At 40.0% G+C, this 18,185-nt stretch overlaps 1 pseudogene across 1 annotated transcript; it reads right to left on the bottom strand.

Annotated features, from left to right (window-relative positions):
- Window positions 1-670: 670 nt before the first annotated feature.
- On the bottom strand, window positions 671-12,906 carry LOC308360809 (flavin-containing monooxygenase 5-like; annotated as a pseudogene). Its single transcript has 9 exons — window positions 12,775-12,906; window positions 11,344-11,531; window positions 11,075-11,238; window positions 10,156-10,240; window positions 4,470-4,512; window positions 3,397-3,593; window positions 2,955-3,310; window positions 2,661-2,733; window positions 671-1,076 (listed from the first exon to the last, which is right to left on the bottom strand). The product of its transcript is annotated as a flavin-containing monooxygenase 5-like (transcript).
- Between the last annotated feature and the right edge of the window lie 5,279 nt (window positions 12,907-18,185).

Below are 18,185 nucleotides of genomic sequence, written 5' to 3'. Positions count from 1 at the left end.
GAGGATCACCACCAACAGATGGCGTCGCAGAGAGCACAGTGGCAATAGAAATACATTTATTGGAAGACGACACTGTACTGCACCCTGTTGAACATCATGTGAAAATGTAGCTGTAATATTACAATGGTGTGAAAAGAGGTACTGGTTTGTAATTTAGGAGACTAAATGTGATACATAGAAAGACTCATATTCTAATACAAGAATACTGTGGTCACTAATTGTTATTTGCACATTATTTAAGTATGCTCTTGATTTACAAGTAACAATAATATAAAGAAAAAAGTAAATTGACAATTTACACTGCAGTAAATTAAAACAACATTACAAGAGTGCAGTGAAAATAAAACAAATACTTTGTATTCAATAACTGACTCATAGGCTAATGAAAAATAACAATACTGTGGTAAACAACCCAATCAAATTATTATTTACCACAAAGCAAAACTGTCCAGGATATTGTGACATCTCATGTGCACCCCCTTTTATAAACCATATGCATTTCATCAGTTTAATCCGGGTATAAAAGACTTACTGTAATACACCTATAGCTAATTACCATAAGTATTTTATATATGAAATGCATGAAAAACATGACATGACACAGATAAATCAATCCCTCATATTGCATGATATATGACACTTGACACAACACTGATGTCTAAGCAGGCAGTTATGTCTTCAGCCTGTCCAGTAGCATCATGGGATACTGGAGATACTCCTGGAAGTTGTCTTTCTTATAGATCACAGCCACCACCAATGCAGGGACGGTTGACAGACAGAGCAGGTGAGCTCTAAAGGTACGCCTGGTCTCCTTAGCAGGAATGGGTCGTGTCTTGAGGGGCGCTACCACCCGTTCCATCTGAGTGTAGATTGCCTGGCGGGCCCCCTCCCAATGGCCTGGTCCACACAGGCGGTACTGATAAGGTGTGCATGGGCCAAACACAATTCTGAGCCACAAACCAGGGTCCCGTAGGAGCACAGAGAGGAACCTGGGCTGCACTCCCACCTGATCTGCCAACTCATCCATGTAGGGAATGTAATCCACCTGGATCGTGTGCCTATGGGAAGTCACGTACCTAGGTGACAAATTAAATAGTTAAAAGAAGAACATACACCTAAATAAAGGAAAGGCTCAATAACAAATGAACATACCAGTTTGTTTTTTTCTTTCCGATTCACTTTATTTAGTACTTATTATTATTACTTACTTATTATTATTTAGTAGTGTTCCTTTACTAGAGGTAGGTTTTTTTATGAAACTGGATAATATCTTCTGATCAATTCCCAGCAGAATTGGGATTCTTTCTTCCATAGTCATAGTTGCTATGATTGGTCCTCATTCTCGATCATTTTCTGAAATTCTTCTGAAATGATGTTTAAATGACTTGGTGCACGCTTGAAAATGCGTTCATAAGCCGCCGAAGTCTTCTCAGCTGTGTTCCCCCGGATTCGTTTCTTAAATTGATGCGCGTTCTCGTGAAAGTGGATTTGCATACATACACGCCCCGCCAGCTCCTCATTAGGGCACGCAACCGTAGAAACGAAATCTCCCGAATCCACACGAAAGCGCCTCGTTAGGCGAGTCATGTCTAAGCGGAAAGCGAGCAAAAAAACGCAGATTTAATTTAACTGGTGCAGCCATGGAGGTACTGCAGGATATGTGTCCATTCTATTCCACTATGGCTATTTTAACGCAATTGGGTTTATTGTTTATTTATTTATTCACTTACATTTGCAGTGTTCGTGTAGGCCTTCATTTACATTCACATTCAGTCATTTAGCAGACGCCTTTGTCCAAAGCGACGTAGCCTACAAGGGAGATAACAGTCAAGCTACGAGCAATAGAGACCTAGTGTAACAATAAATACTACTTTACAAAAGAAATAGAAAAACGAGGTAGAAAAGAAAAAAAGAAGTGCAGAAATGCAACTGCTGTAAGTGCAAGTCAAGTACTAAGTACAAACTCAGTAAGGAAGGGAAGTGCTCTCTGAAGAGTTGGGTTTGCAAAAGCTTCTTAAAGGTAGAGAGGGATGCGCCTGCTCTGGTAGTGCTAGCTAGGCAGTACAAATGAGAATAGTCTGGATTAGCATTTTATTTATTGAATGACATCACGATGCCTCATAGAATCATGACTATAAATGTGAAACGTAATTGTTATTGATACAAATATTCTCGTACTTATTATTATAAGTATTTTTATCCGAGGATGTCTGTAGAGTTGACGTGAACGCAATCACCAACGGTTTCTCACAAATTCAGCCATTAAACCAGTTTTTTAAAATGCGATCACTCAAATAACCACAAGATATGGCCCCGTCGGCCGTCTTGTGGTTATTTGAGGAATCGGATTTGAGAAGATTCCGGCAGAGTAACGACTGCTATTTCGCATTCTGAAAGTCTTCTGAAGTTCAGAAGAAATCCCAGATGAGAAAACTATCGAGAAGTGGAAGTGGAGTTCAGAAGAAAGTCCTTCTTAAAGTCTTCTCAACTGCTGTTGAGAATGAGGCCAATTGTTTTTAACTTCAGTACTGAGTCATCATTTCTTTAATTTTGACATTCTTCATTGACTTCTGCTCGCAAAGTATTATTTCAAATGGATTTTAAAAGCCATCATGTACACATCTGTGGAAAGATTTGAAGGAGGCTTGAGGAAAGGATACCTCTTGTTCATTGAATCCTCTTTGCACTTGATGTCCTTCATCATGGCACTCATTGAGGGAAGCTTATTCAACCCTTTGGTACAGAAAATATTGTTGCACAGATGCACAGATTCATTATGATTTATAGTGGAAGGGTCACTTTTAGTGACATTTGTTTTTGTTAACATTAGACCTGGTTCAAGTAAAGGCCTATACTGCTGCAGCATACTGAGCACTGTAGAACTGTAACTAAACTGGTTCACGGCACACACAAACTTCCATATCAAGGAGATTTTGTAATGGCTGTAGCTGTACCTTTAAAGACCCTTGTGGCCCAGCGAGCCTGCATCTCTGAAATGGGCATGATGGCACCAAGAGGCTGAATCAATCCAATTACAGCCAGAGTGGGGTGCTCTAAACCTGGTGGGTAGATGTACTTATATAGAGGGGTCTTGTTCTCAGAGACAGAGAGCACGTGAGGGGGGAGGAATGGGAAGGAGAAGCTGTAGCCGGTGGCAAACACCACCAAATCAATGTCATGCTCCACGGAGCCATCTTCAAACACCACACTAGAACCTTGGAACTCTTTTATGTTGGGCTTCACCTGCACCGTGCCAGAGAGGATACGGTTGGGCAGCTCATCATTCAGAGTGGGGTGCTGACTGTAGAACCTTAGGAAACACAAAATGTCCTTGTTTTAAGTATGCATGTAAGCCTCAGTGAACAATAGTGGGTGGAGTTGTGTGGAGAGCAATACCTGTGCTTGGGCTGCAGCCCGTACAAAGCATGGTTAAACCGGCGGTTGAGCTGTTTCTCGACTATGCCACAGAAGAAGTCAAAAGGTAGTATCCTCTGGAACATCCGTGTCATTCTGGTGAAGATCATGTCCAAGGGGAAGCCATTGTCACCCACTCGATTCAAGACCCAAGCACCACGGCAGGTACTTAGGAACAACTGTAAAGTGTGTGTTTTAGTGTGTATGTGTATGTGAGACAGACAGAGACAGAGACAGAGACAAGTGAACGACCGGAAGAGAACATCACCAATCATATTGCATATAGGAATCTTGTGAAAGAGCGAAAAAATTACGTTATTAACCGGTTACCATTATTTTAGGGAAACGATTCTGATCCGGAACATAATTTTTTTTAAAGTTTCTGGTTTCGTTTCTGTTCCTAGCAAAACATCAAAAGTTTCTGGTTTTCGTTTTCGTTCCGTGAACCGTTTCAAAGCCTTGATCTGAATTGAGATTACAAATGATTAATGAAGTATTGTTAAGTCTTAAGAGCTTCTTAGTGCTATTTGATTTCTTCAGTATTTGTTTCTGAAATATTTGGTAATGGCAGCAGTATCCAGTGAACTGCAACCTGAGTCACAGGATTCATCTAGTTCCCTTTTCGGTTGTGTCTGTTGTTGTTTAGCTGTCATTTTATGATCCTCTCTAGACAGATCACTTGAAATGTTTACACCAGTCAAAGTGTCCCACAGGATTTACTCTCTGCACTACACCCAAAAATGTTAATTACACAGTTTTTATAGAAGCACTCATAAGGGGCTGTATATTATATCTTTAATCTTTACAGCACTTCCTCCCTTGTCATGAAGGATAGGTTTGCATTAAAGGAGCCTTTGTGAACAAGGTTCTGTGTGCAAAGTGTTCCAAAAGAGTTCAACAAATAATATTTCCTCAAATGGTTCTAGGCAAAACTATCTGATGGGATGGGTGAATAGTCCTTCTGTCTGAGATAGCTGACCATATGACAATTCAATATTCGAAACAGTTAAAATTTAAACTAAATACAGAAATGATGGACATTATTCTGGATGTACCTGCTTGGCCATTCTGCTGAGCTCCACAGCAATGTCGGTAACACTTTATAATAACCCTCCATAATAAACCATTTATGAAGCATTTGTTCATAGTTTGTTTATCATTTACAAATCGTTATCCCAAAATGTACAAACCTTAGTAATGTATTTGTAAACGAGTAGTAATGTATTTATGAACCTGTTTTCTAATGATCTGTAAGAGTTTTTTATAAGGACATTAGTTAGCGATTAATAAATGAGTATTAATGTATTTACAAACATGTTTCAAATGATCTATAATATCATATATAAGGACATTAGTAAGCTATTTTTAAATGAGTATAGATGTATTTATGAACATGTTTCAAATGATTTTCTAACGATCTAAAAGATCATTTATAAGGACATTAGTAAGCTATTTGTAAACGAGTAGTCATGTTTGTATGGACATTTTTCAAACCATTTTCTAATTATTTATAAGATCATTAATTAGGTATATAATAATGGTCTGCTCACATTTTGTAAATAATTTACAAATGATCAAGCAAGCAGGTTTCAATGAGTTAGTAATGATTCATAATATCCTTTCAAAGGTATGTGCTGATGGTCTGCTCACCATTTATGGGTCATCATGCATAACCTTTGTCATGCATAAGCTATCATCCAACTCATAAGTCTATACTTTACAAGCATTTACAAATGGCCAGTAACTGAGGAACATACTATAGAAACCATTTACTTACCATTAGTAAAGTGTTTTGCATGGGTTGATATGAAGCGGGCACTGTCTATACTTTATAAGCATTTACAAATGGCCAGTAACTGAGGAACATACTATAGAAACCATTTACTTACCATTAGTAAAGTGTTTTGCATGGGTTGATATGAAGTGGGACTGTCTATACTTTATAAGCATTTACAAATGGCCAGTAACTGAGGAACATACTATAGAAACCATTTACTTACCATTAGTAAAGTGTTTTGCATGGGTTGATATGAAGTGGGCACTGTCTATACTTTATAAGCATTTACAAATGGCCAGTAACTGAGGAACATACTATAGAAACCATTTACTTACCATTAGTAAAGTGTTTTGCATGGGTTGATATGAAGTGGGCACTGTCTATACTTTATAAGCATTTACAAATGGCCAGTAACTGAGGAACATACTATAGAAACCATTTACTTACCATTAGTAAAGTGTTTTGCATGGGTTGATATAAAGTTGGCACTGTCTATACTTTACAAGCATTTACAAATGGCCCGTTACTGAGGAACATACTATAGAAACCATTTACTTACCATTAGTAAAGTGTTTTGCATGGGTTGATATAAAGTAGGAACTGTCTATACTTTATAATTATTTACAAATGGCCTGTTACTGAGGGACATACCATTAGTCGACACTTCTGCAGCAACAACTCCAAAAATGACCTCAAACGTTAGGTTGTTAAACATATCAATGGCAAAAACACACAACACAGCATCGAGGGAATGAAGTGAAATTGGAAAACATTTATTTGAAAAACTACACTAACAATAAATTCACATTTAAACATGCATTCTTATATGCTAAACACAACAGCAACAACAACAATGGAACTTTAAATGAGGGGATCAGCTAATTTTTTGTATTTATTGGCAAAAGTTTGCCAGACTCTTTATATGCTTTTAATTTGGTTACAATGCTTTCGTCCCCCTCTATGGCATCCTTACACCTCTGTATAAAACTAGAGAGCTCCTCCATGGAGGAAGAGTCGGAAGAAGAGTCGGATGACGCGTCGGAGGAATCAGGCCCTGACTTGGATGAAGCGCTTGAGTCGGTTCTCTGCGACTGACTTTTCTTCGCCTCTGGTGGACTGCCCTTGTCCTTTTTTCTTGCTGCTAAAAACAGACAATGACCGAGGATGATTAGTGGAAAATATAGGCATGTGGGTGGCACACTAGTAAGTGTGATGGTCTTTGGAAGAAAGTTTTCTGAGTTCAAAATCATCCTGTTACTGTTTTTTGTTTTATTATTTACTGTATTAAAAATATCATAATTCATTAGTTATTATTAATTAAAGTTTGGCTTTCTGTAAAATAAAGAAATACAGAATACAGAAAATAAATATACATATGTAGCAACCTGTACCAATATCCTTAATATTTAACAATATACATAATTACATAGTAATTATTAATTATTTATAATATATAATTCACTATTGTGCAATTACATATTAATCATTTTTAATATATAATTCACTATTATGCAATATACAGATTTGCTATGCAAACAACTGAAATAATAATAATAATTGTAATACCAATCACCTGCACTCAGTGTATTATAAACACTAGAATTACAATGCAGTTACATAAATATACCACAAAATGGCGCTCTAAGACCACAAATGGAAAATACATGCATTGCCTGGGAGTCTAAACTCTAGCTACCACCACGATCCAACCACGTGGATCTCCGTGGTACAGTGTAGGAGACAGGCTAGAACAGGTCGATGCAAACGTACGTGAGGAAATGACTAGTATGAAACCACTAGTGTCAATCAACATAAACACGAAGAGAGAAATGCTAGCAGGAACATACAATTATGCACTTACATCATCAGTAACGCATACGGCAACACAATGTTAACTTTATGTTAGCATTAGAGATTATAAGCACGTGGTATTAGACCATGAGGGCATGTATGGGCTGGCACGAAAAGGTTTCAAGTTCCCAAGTGTATTGTCAAATATGGCAAATTGACTTACTCATAGCCATTTGTTCCCTCAGGAAGTCCCTCTCAAATAGTCATGTCTTTCAGCATCTCCTGCTGCCAGTCCAATTTCTGCCTGGCCATCTCCAGCTCATGGCGCAGTCTAGTTGACGTCAATTGGGCATTAGGAGCGAGTGTGGTCCTAGCTAAATGTTTGGGGGAAAGAATACAACTTTTCAATAAAAATTCTCACACCTCTAATTTCCAATAATGAAGGTTAATCATATGCAAATTCAGCAAGAAGGGAAATAGTTTTGTTAGTCTAAGGTTACTAGCTACGTAGTGTAACAGGTGGAACCAACCATAGGAAAAAGTTATATTAAATGTATTATTTAATTAAAGCTTCAAACAATTATTTCACACTGAAACACTTTCCACCCTGTTCATGACAATATTCTTAACACAGATACCTGGGCCTCGTTTCCCGATAACGACGTATCTTAACGGCCTACGTGGATTTTCGCGACATCGTAGACTAAGTAACACTTTCTATTTACGTGCGTTTCCCAACCATCAACTTAAAGTCAGGTGCACGAGCGCAACGTGCACGAGTTCTTAAGTAGCTCTTAGGAGCTGTTTACGCCAGGTTAACCTGTTTACGTTAATTGCTGTGAAATTAGCTAGCCTATGCGTGCATCGAACGTGCAATGTGCACTGAATTCGGGGCGGGGATAGTAACGCCATCTCCAGCAGAGTAGCCTATTTAAACTGTGTTCCCATTGTAAGGACATTTATTACGATCTGTCTGAGAGTGGGCTGTCAAAGCTAGCATCATCGAAGTCATACAGTACAGTAGGCTACATACATTCAATAAAATTAACCTACATTTGAGTCCAACTGCATGACCATTCTTACCCTACACTTACCCTTACAATAAAGAAGTGATCCTATTTCAACCATAACTTCATTTTAAATAATGTCTTTCTTTATGACCTTTAGTTTATAGTTTAGACAGCAATGTTGACATCTACAGTATATTCAACTGCATCCACTACATAATCTCAAACTTTATTTGTTGGTAACTCTCCAAAAAGGCTACCATTAACACATTTCTTAATGAAAAGGAAACATGCATCACAATAATACTTCAGTGTAACCTGTACCTATGTGGAGTGCAAATATGTCTTGCCATTACACTACCCAACAGCTCTACGTCTGCTAACACTACAGAATGCATAATTCCTACGGGCACTACACTAGTTTTGTATAGCCTAATCTTTATTTTCAAATACTCAATATTCTTTATTTCTATTTTGATGGGAATAGGCAGGTGAAACAATGACATTCTCATTATATGCTATACACAGAAATATCGTTTGGATTTCTTCTACAATAGGCCGAACGACACCCCTGGATAAGGTGTCGAGGGGGTTGAAACAATAGGCCGAACGACACCCCTGGATAAGGTGTCGAGGGGGTTGAAGCGTACGTCATGCGTGACTGTATGAGCTATGAAACTAGCGATTTAAAAAAAGTTTCAATGAAGAACATGGTTGCAAATATACAACCATCTAGCTAGAAAGCTACCATATAAGCCAATGGAGTGGTGGCATAAGTGCTAATTGTGCCATAAAACTACTGTTTGAAAGCTTCAGTTAAGACCTACATACTCTCCATTGGTCGCGTAGCACATTTCAGATCAAACCGAGTCATTATAAACATATAAAAAGTTGTGTAGATAGCTTTATTAATGTAAAATATTCCTCGCTTCAAGTAGCCATGTTTTTTTTTTTAAATTCCCCTTTCTTCCGAACGACGGTCGAACGACGCCCCTGGTGGATTAAATCGCTAAGTGTGAAGTTACTACTGGTCCTGACCACACGTAGAATTCTTCTCAACGAAAGATACACTTAAGCTAAGTGCCGCGTCGGGAAACCCGTCTGCAACGTAGGATTCCCCTTACGAGCGATTTCAAGTGCTTTTTAGGCTAAGTGCGCGTTCGGGAAACGAGGCCCTGTCCTATTCACCGGTAGGGATGAGAACCGATAAGATTTTAACGATTCCGGTTCCTTATCGATTCCTGCTTATCGAACCGATTCCTTATCGATTCTCTTAACGATTCTTATAATTTGGTAAGGGGCGAAAAAAGAGCACAAACGGGTTTTTTACATTAATGTTCTTTTATATACATTTCTAGAATGTTTACATACACATTTAAATAAAACTTACATAACTTAAATCAAATGTGTTCTGTTTAATATCAGAATCAGAATCAGAATCAGCTTTTATTGGCCAAGTTAGTTTGCACAAACAAGGAATTTGTCTTGGTGCAGTGGCTCTCAGGTGTGCTTACACAAATTACACAAATATACATACATCACAACACAAAACAATACAACAGTGCAAAACAATACAGCAGTGCAAAACAATACAATACAACAGTGCAATGGTCAACAAGTCTTAAAAAATATATACAAACAATAGTGCAAAGTGAAGAGTCGAGTAAGAGCAGGAATAAATAAAATACAATATGGTATGAGAATGACGGTTATATAGGAAGGGTGGAATAAATAGATATGGTTGCAGGGGTAATTGTACAATGAGTTATTTTTTTTTTCAGTGCCACAGAGGGATTAGCTGTTCAGGAGAGAGACAGCAAGAGGGAAGAAACTGTTTTTGTTTCTGGAGGTTTTGGCGAACAGAGATCTGTAGCGCCTACCAGAGGGGAGGAGTTGGAACATCTTGTGTCCAGGGTGAGAGGGGTCTGCAGTTATTTTTCCTGCCCGCTTCTTGACTCTGGATGTGAACAGGTCTTGAATGGTGGGCAGGTTGGCACCAATGATCCTTTCTGCAGTCCTGACAGTCCGTTGAAGTCTGTTCTTGTCCAGTTTGGTTGCAGATCCAAACCATACAGTGATGGATGTGCAAAGAACAGACTCAATGACCGCTGTGTAGAAAAGGATCAACAGCTCCTGAGGCAGGTTGTACTTCCTAAGCTGGCGCACTTCCTAAGCTTACTCTTCCCGCGCCATTCCTCTGGCGTCTTGTAGTCTCGGCTGTGGAAGAACTTCCCCTTAAATGTGTTTATGCCTGGAAGAGTGAATTTGCCAACCACATTGAGGTATGTCTTGTAACAGTAAATTATGAATGATGAAATGCACGAATATGGAACAAAAAGAGGCCTTTCAGTAGACACATAGCTTGACCTTACTTAACCTTTTTCATGACTATAAATAGCTGCTTCAAACAACTGCACTGTAACTATGGTTTAACTAATATCCTGCCCTGTATCAAGTGGAAGACAAACACATCCCTGACCTTCAGACTGACACAGGTTTACTGTTTGTCCTGCCAGATAATAATACATTAAAACTGACTTAACTTTTGTGAAACCTGGATGTGTGAAAAAGAACATCACTGCGAATGATTGACTCCCAGTGCAGTCCTTTGCTTTTTGTCTCCTCAAACTATAGATAGATAGATAGATAGCTAAACTTTTATTGATCCTGTGAGGGAAATTCAATTGTCAAAGCAGCAAGGTAGAAGGAATAGGATTCAAGTATATACATAAACATAAAAAAGAAATTAATACAAATTTGAAAAAGAAATAAAATGAATAGATAAAATAAATAGACAACATAGTACGCTCATTACTCCTCTGATCAACCCCAGAAAATTGAACAGAGATAAGAAGACTAGTTGTGAGGATACTATAGGGACACACTATAGGGAATTTACTTACAATATGGCCTTAGTCTCTCTCTCTCTCTCTCTCTCTCCCTCTTTCTCTCTCCCTCTCTCTCTCTCTCTCTCTCTCTCCCTCTCTCTTTCTCCCTCTCTCTCTCCCTCTCTCTCTCTCTCTCTCTCTGTATGTATTCATGTTTGTGTGAAGAGCTTTACTATCATTTAAAGATTCCTTATTACCCGGGAAATCAGACAGGGGCAGGCGTGGGTGACAGTGATGTCCAGTGCAAACCATAATTGCATCAAAAACGTTGCTCTTTCTTCCCATTGCTGGTTTCTGTCTCTACCTCCCACTGGCCGGAGTGGGAGAAATCAGGCCTCTGCTTAACATGCAGCACCCTCGTCTACGACAAAGAAATCACCAGTATTAGCTACACACCAGAAGACCCCTCAATCACCACTCCACTCTTGGCAATGGTTAAATGCATTTGTTGAAAGGAGAAGCTGACCTGGAAATGGATGTTCGCCGGAGCCTGAAGTGGTCTGCGTACATGTTGAAGTAGTCCATGATGAGAGAGTTGTGCATGTAGTTTGGGAAGTGTGCTGGGATGGGGAAGTCACTGAAGCACATCATCTCCTTGGAGGTGTTGATGATGACAGAGTGATAGATGCTGGCTCTGTCTGGCTCTGGGTTCTCCTGCAGAGGGAGATACATGGCAATACAGTGTACTGTACAATGAGGGACCTTGTATTATTATTATTATTATTAATAATAATAATAATAATAATAATAATAATAATAATAATAATAATATAATTGTCAGACTTTAATCGCACAAGCGACACACTGCACACGTGAATACATGGAGGCCACACAGGACACACACACGCACACGCACACGCAGGCCTGAGGTCGTTGAATTTATCTACTGCATTTATGCCATCCCAAACTGTCCTTCCTCCAGGACCCCTGGAGCAGTGGGCAGCCTTTAGGCACCCGGGGACCAGGTGAGTTGAAGCGTCTGTCTTGGTCAGGGACAGACAAAGAATGTTCTGTTGCATGTTTTTTCTGTTGGGGTTCTAAGTGAAGGGACCCACTTGTGAACACGGGGAGAACATGCAAGTTGTAGTTCAGAATAGTGGAACAGTGGCAAATTCACCCAAACCAGGAGGGTCAGGACCTATAAACTACACAGAGATCTGTCTTCCTCAACTGCATTATGATGATTCCCTCTGTCTATTTCAAACCATGTATCTGGCAAATAGGGTGGATAGAGGCTTTATGTGCTGAGAGCTGTTCCTAATACTGGCTGACAGGCTGACTATCAAAAGCAAAGCCATACTGCAGCTAGTCTTCGTTAATACCAGCCAAATTCAGCCCAAACCACAGTTCATAGGTAATAGTAATATTGTTGTCTAATAGTGTTACTGTACCTCTGCCAAAGCACAATAGAGGGATAGTTTATTATGACCGCTGCGCGACAGCACACAAAACATTACATAACCAAATCATCAAAATCTATCACAAATAATTCCTTTAATACATAAAAATGAAACACAAACCCAATTTATACACACAAAACACATGAAAACACACTGACAACCATGACTCATTCTGTGCCAAAACCTACTGAACAGTTCGGCGGTCATATTTTGTAACGCTTTGCGTTACGTCTAGTTAAACAGTTGAACAGTTAATAAAAAACTTAGTTTGGTTAACTTTCTGTTTGTTAAAAAAATGTGTTCATGTAATTGTTAGAGGTAAGGGAAAGGAGACTTTCTAACAGAACCCACTGGATACTGTTGTCAATGGTGCCTGTTTTTTGTTTGTTTTGTCCTAGTCTACTTTTTAGTGGATCTGTGCTTTTATGCAGATGTATTTCTTTAAAAAGTAATACATTGCTCCGATAACAAAATCTAAATGGAACCGTATTAGAAACCTTAAATCTCCACAGTCCCCCAATGTCATCACTGCTTTCAAAGCACACAGGCTCCAGTCCCTCATCCAAGCAGGACTTAATGCAGACCAGGCCAGAGGCTCCAGCTCCAATCACAGCTACACGCTTGACCATGGTGGATATTCTCTAAGGAAGTAAGCATTAAATTAGAATGGATGTATTTATATGGTCTGTGTCCACTGCACTGACCATAAGCTGTGGATTATATCACATAGTTGCAAAATTTACATAACTACCGAAATTGCATACATGTTTTACATGATTAAACATAGTTGTCCTTTTAACAGCCAAAATAGATACAGTTTGATTTTTTTTTTTACTGATTCATATTTTCGTTATTTAATACAATCCATGATACGAAATGTTCAATACATTCCACCCCTACTGTATAACTATACAGACGGTATACTGTACTTCTTACGATATTCTCTTCCCATTTAATATTTATCTTCGCACTTCTTGCACTTTCCATTCTATCTTTTGTGTTCTATCTGTTGTGTTTACAGTTCACAGCTCCTGCATATAGCCATTCCTCCCTGTACATATTTCTTAGATATTTTAGATCGTTGTGCTGTTGTGCTGTTGTGTTGTATTGTGTTGTGTTGTTTATTTTGTGTACAATGAGAGCCATTTAACCCGGAGTTAAATTCCTTGTTTGTGCAAACTTGCTTGGCCAATAAACGTGATTCTGATTCTGAGTAGATCAGATGTTGACCTACTTTTTTGCTCACGTCTCTGTTCTTACCCTATTAGTCTATGACTCTGCTTGATGACTGACTGTACATACAGTGGGGAAAATAAGTATTTGAACCCCTGCCGATTTCGCAAGTTTGGCCACTTGCAAATAAATGTGTAATGTAGAATTGTAATGGTAGGTGTACTTTAACAGTGATAAACAGAATATCAACAAACAAATCCAGAAAACTGCATTTTATAACATTTATGACTTTATTTGCATTTGAAGCAGAAAATAAGTATTTGAACCCCTAGCTAAACATGACTTAGTTCTTGGTGGAATAACCCTTGTTGGCAAGCACAGGTATCAGACGTTTCTTGTAGTTGGTCACCAGGTTTACACACATCTCAGTAGGGATTTTGGCCCACTCCTCTTTGCAGATCCTCTCCAAATCCTTAAGGTTGCGTTTTCAATGGGAGGGAATAAGGGAATGAGTTTCAAGCCCAATATTCCACATTACATGGCCTCATCATAGTCCCCTTGATGCGGTGGAGTCGTCCTGTACCCTTGGCAGAAAAACAGCCCCAAAGCATAATGTTTCCACCTCCATGCTTGAAGGTGGGTATGGTGTTCTTGGGGTCATATTCAGCATTCTTCCCCCTTTCTAACATGGCAAGTCAAGTTGATGCCAAAGAGCTTGATTTTGGTCTCATTTGACCACACCCTGTCTCCCAATCCTCCTAAGAATCATTCAAGTGTGCATTGGCAAACTTCAGATGGCCCTGTACATGTCCTTTCTTAGAGCAGGGGGACCTTGCGAGTGATGCAGTACTTCAAAAAATGACGGCGTAGTGTGTTGCCAATGGTTTTCTTGGTGACTGTGTACAATCTTATCTCTGACGTCCTTGGACAACTCTTTGGTCTTGCCCATGGTGGTGAGGTTGAAGGTGTGAAGTATGATTCTTTGGACAGGTTTCTTTTATAAACGTCACCAGTTGAGATCAGGTGTTTGTTAGACCTAATGAGGACTAATCTGTTTGCTTCTTGGACACATAACTGGTCATTGGGAGCCAGAATTCTTGCTGTTTGGTTGGGGGTTCAAATACTTATTTTCTGCCTCAAATGCAAATAAAGTCATAAATGTTATAATATGCGGTTTTCTGGAATTTTTGTTTATATTCTGTTTCTCACTGTTAAAATACACCTACCATTACAATTTTAGATCACACATTTCTTTGCAAGTGGCCAAACTTGCGAAATCGGCAGGGGTTCAAATACTTATTTTCCCCACTGTACGCATATGTGCTTACGCCAGGTTTGAAAGGGTTTGAGGGAGAACACCGTATGTTTGTCATATTTACAAGGATGTGGATGTCAGTTTCTAAATGAAAACAAGAGGTCAGATTCTGATAAGCATTGTTTACACCGCCTGCAGCAGAATTGTCATGATCTATTTTTGAGATCGATTTCTTTTTATGCACTTTTCAGTAACCAGTATTGGCTCACGGCTGCAAATGTGAACAACACAGGGGCATGTTGCTTTGAATCAAGGTGGGGCTTTGAGCCAAATTAACCAAATGAACTCTCTCCCAGCCAGTCAGGTCTTGGGAACTTTGTTCATGTTTTGACAAATGTTTGCCACTAGATATCCTCATTTTACCCTTCTTTTATTTAGTATTTATGGTGAGGATTTTTCTCGCCTATGTACTTTAATCGCTTATTTTCATGTGATCTTTCTTCGTTCTTTGGGGTATTTATAGAGGCGTTTTTCCTTGTCTCATTGATGAGTTCACCAGTCTGCCCCCACACTTGTAAGTTGTTTTTGGTTTCTGTACGTTTCTGTAAGAAAAGTTCTTTTTTTCTGGAGAATTGGTGACCGCTTGACAGGCCTCTTCCCACCGGCCTGGTCCACACAGGCAGTGCTGGTATGGAGTACAGGGACCAAACAATACCCTCACACCCAGACTAGGGTCCTGTAGGAGATGTGGAAGCCTGGGCTCTCCATTCCTGTTCAATATCATCAATTTAGGTGATGTAGTCTACCTATTGACTGCATTTAGTACAGCCATGCCTGTCAAGTAGGCAGTAGGTAAACAGATGCAGTAGGTAAACAGAAATAAATGAAACTGCAGATAAACTTCAAATAGATATCTGTGTGGAATATGTATGTTCTGCCATAAAAAAGTATATGTTTCACTACCTCTGCTACATTCTGTTGATGTTTCCGTGAATGTCATCCAGCAGCATTGTCCTCTCTGAGGGTAACTTTGTTAGTCCAGGAGAAAGAATCACCTTATGAGAACATAACATTGTATGGTTTTAGGCTGTTGCTGAATGGGAAGACCATGTCATTTTTTCTTTCATCTTTTACAGAAACTGACTCATATTCAGAGACGGCACTGCGGAAGGTTAATATGTTTGTCAGTAATTTACGTTTGTGTTGATAAAATATGTTAGGGGAACTAAATGTAAAACTTGAAATGTAAATTGTAAAATGTAAATGTCCCCTTTCCCAGCCTGTTCATTTCCCTATTTGGTTTCACTTGGCTACAATTAGCCCTGATCACTTGCCACCCTGCCACCAACCTTATAAGCTACACCTGTGCTCACAGCCCCTTCCCTTTCACACAGAGACACAAAGAACTTGAATGATGTGCCATGTGCCCCTCCTGTGTGCGTTTTCTGAACCATAAACCACACACTTACCTTACTACGAACCACACACCTACCTTCCTACCACACACCAAGTCTTCCTCACACACCTGTCTTTCTACACACACCTACCTTCCTACCTCACATCTACCTTCCTACCTCCCACACAAAAGCCTTCCATACACACACACCTTCCTATCACACACCAACCTTCCTATTACACATACACACATCCATACAGTCTGACTTATATCCTGGAAACTCTCAATAAACAAACTGAACTGTGAATCCTGACTGGAAAAAGTGTGTTCTCACCGACACCCCCATTGGCCTCAAGCCAGCCATCCTGAACTCCTCCACTACTCCTTTTCGTGGTCCTTCGAGCCAGAGCCCTGATGATCAATGGAGTCCAGTCCCCCACCCCCTTCGCTTCTTCAAACCTGAGCACCCATGCCGGGAAACCCGGCCTACTGCTCGCTATGTTGAGTTCACCCTTCAGTATCGCCAACGGCCTGAAGAGCCTGCAGCAGTGCAGGAGCAACAGCCCCTTTACTCTGCAGACACCGTTGGTACTGGTCCTCTTTATGAACCTCGACTCCAGCGCGACTCTAAGGATGAGGAAGAGCCAGAGGACGCAGAACTGCCTGCAGAGAACAGAAGTCGACCTTCTTCACCTCTCCCTTCTGAGGGAGCCCCAGCCCCCCCTCATGACTTTCTGGCAGGCCCAGTTCCCGATCCTAAAACTGCGCTCCTACAGCAGTTACTAGAAGAAGTTAGGATTCAGAACAGTCTACTCCAGCAGTGCATGATTAAAGGTAGTACCCACTCCTCGCCTTCTGTTCATTGCCATTCCCCTGCCTTGATACCCACGGCCCCAAGGTAGCAGCATCCTCTCTGGCCCTCCAAACTGTAGCGCCACCTCAGGCTACCACAGGTAGTCATAGGCCCTCACCACACTCACTTCAGCAGCGGCTTCCTTCCCCTCCTCCTGTAAGCTGGGCTCCCCCTGTCCTCGCCCAGAGCGCCCCTGTCCTCGCCCACAGCGCCCAGGGACTCAGTGTGTGCACCCGGTGAATTACAAACGCTTGCTATTAATTACACTGGCTAGCTAGCTAACTATCCAGCTAAAGTGATAGCAACCTACAAGCTTCTCTTCAGTTGCAAGAGCCACGCTACTTATTGTGCCCGCTCGGGAGTCTCTTCTTTATCTTAGCGTGTCGTTCTGAATTTGGACGACAATAAGCAGTTTGCATGGATTCGTCCAGTTTGTCAGTGTTTTTTCTGTTCCCGTTGTCTCGTGTGAGACAAGTCTACTTCAGTTAAGAGGCCCGCTCTCGTCGAGGCCTGTCGCACAATCAAAGATGGCAGACTGCCAATCCACGGCAATCTGGCATCATTGCGTAAAGATGACGGTGGCTGAGGGAAGTCGTTTTTGAAAAGCAAGTGAGGATCATCACCAACAGATGGCGTCGCAGAGAGCAGAGTGGCAATAGAAATAACTTTATTGGATGATGACACTGTACTGCACCCTGTTGAACATCATGTGAAAATGTAGCCGTATTACAATGGTGTGAAAAGAGGTGTTGGCAAATGATCCCTACTGGTTTGTAATTTAGGAGACAAAATGTGATACACAGAAAGACTCACATTCTAATACATGAATACTGTGGTCATTTATTGTTATTTGCACATAATTTAAGTATGCTCTTGATATATCTGCAACAATTATATCAAGAAAAAAGTAAATTTACAATTTACACAGCAGTAAATAAAGACAACATTACAAGATGTTCATCGAGTGGAATACTTTTTTATTAAATAACTGACTCATAGGCTAATGAAAAATAACAATACTGTGGTAAACAACCAATCAAAATATTATTTACCACAAAGCAAAACTGTCCAGGATATTGTGACATCTCATTTGCATCCCCTTTTATAAACCATATGCATTTCATCAGTTTAATCCGGGTATAAAAGACTTACTGTAGTACACCTATAGCTACTTACCATAAGCATTTTATATATGAAATGCATGAAAAACATGACATGACACAGATAAATC

Source organism: Sprattus sprattus (genome assembly GCF_963457725.1).
Source record: "Sprattus sprattus genome assembly, chromosome: 2".
Taxonomy (NCBI): domain Eukaryota; kingdom Metazoa; phylum Chordata; class Actinopteri; order Clupeiformes; family Clupeidae; genus Sprattus; species Sprattus sprattus.
The sequence above is the reverse complement of the archived record's forward strand: the minus strand, read 5'-3'. Positions and strand labels throughout refer to the sequence as shown.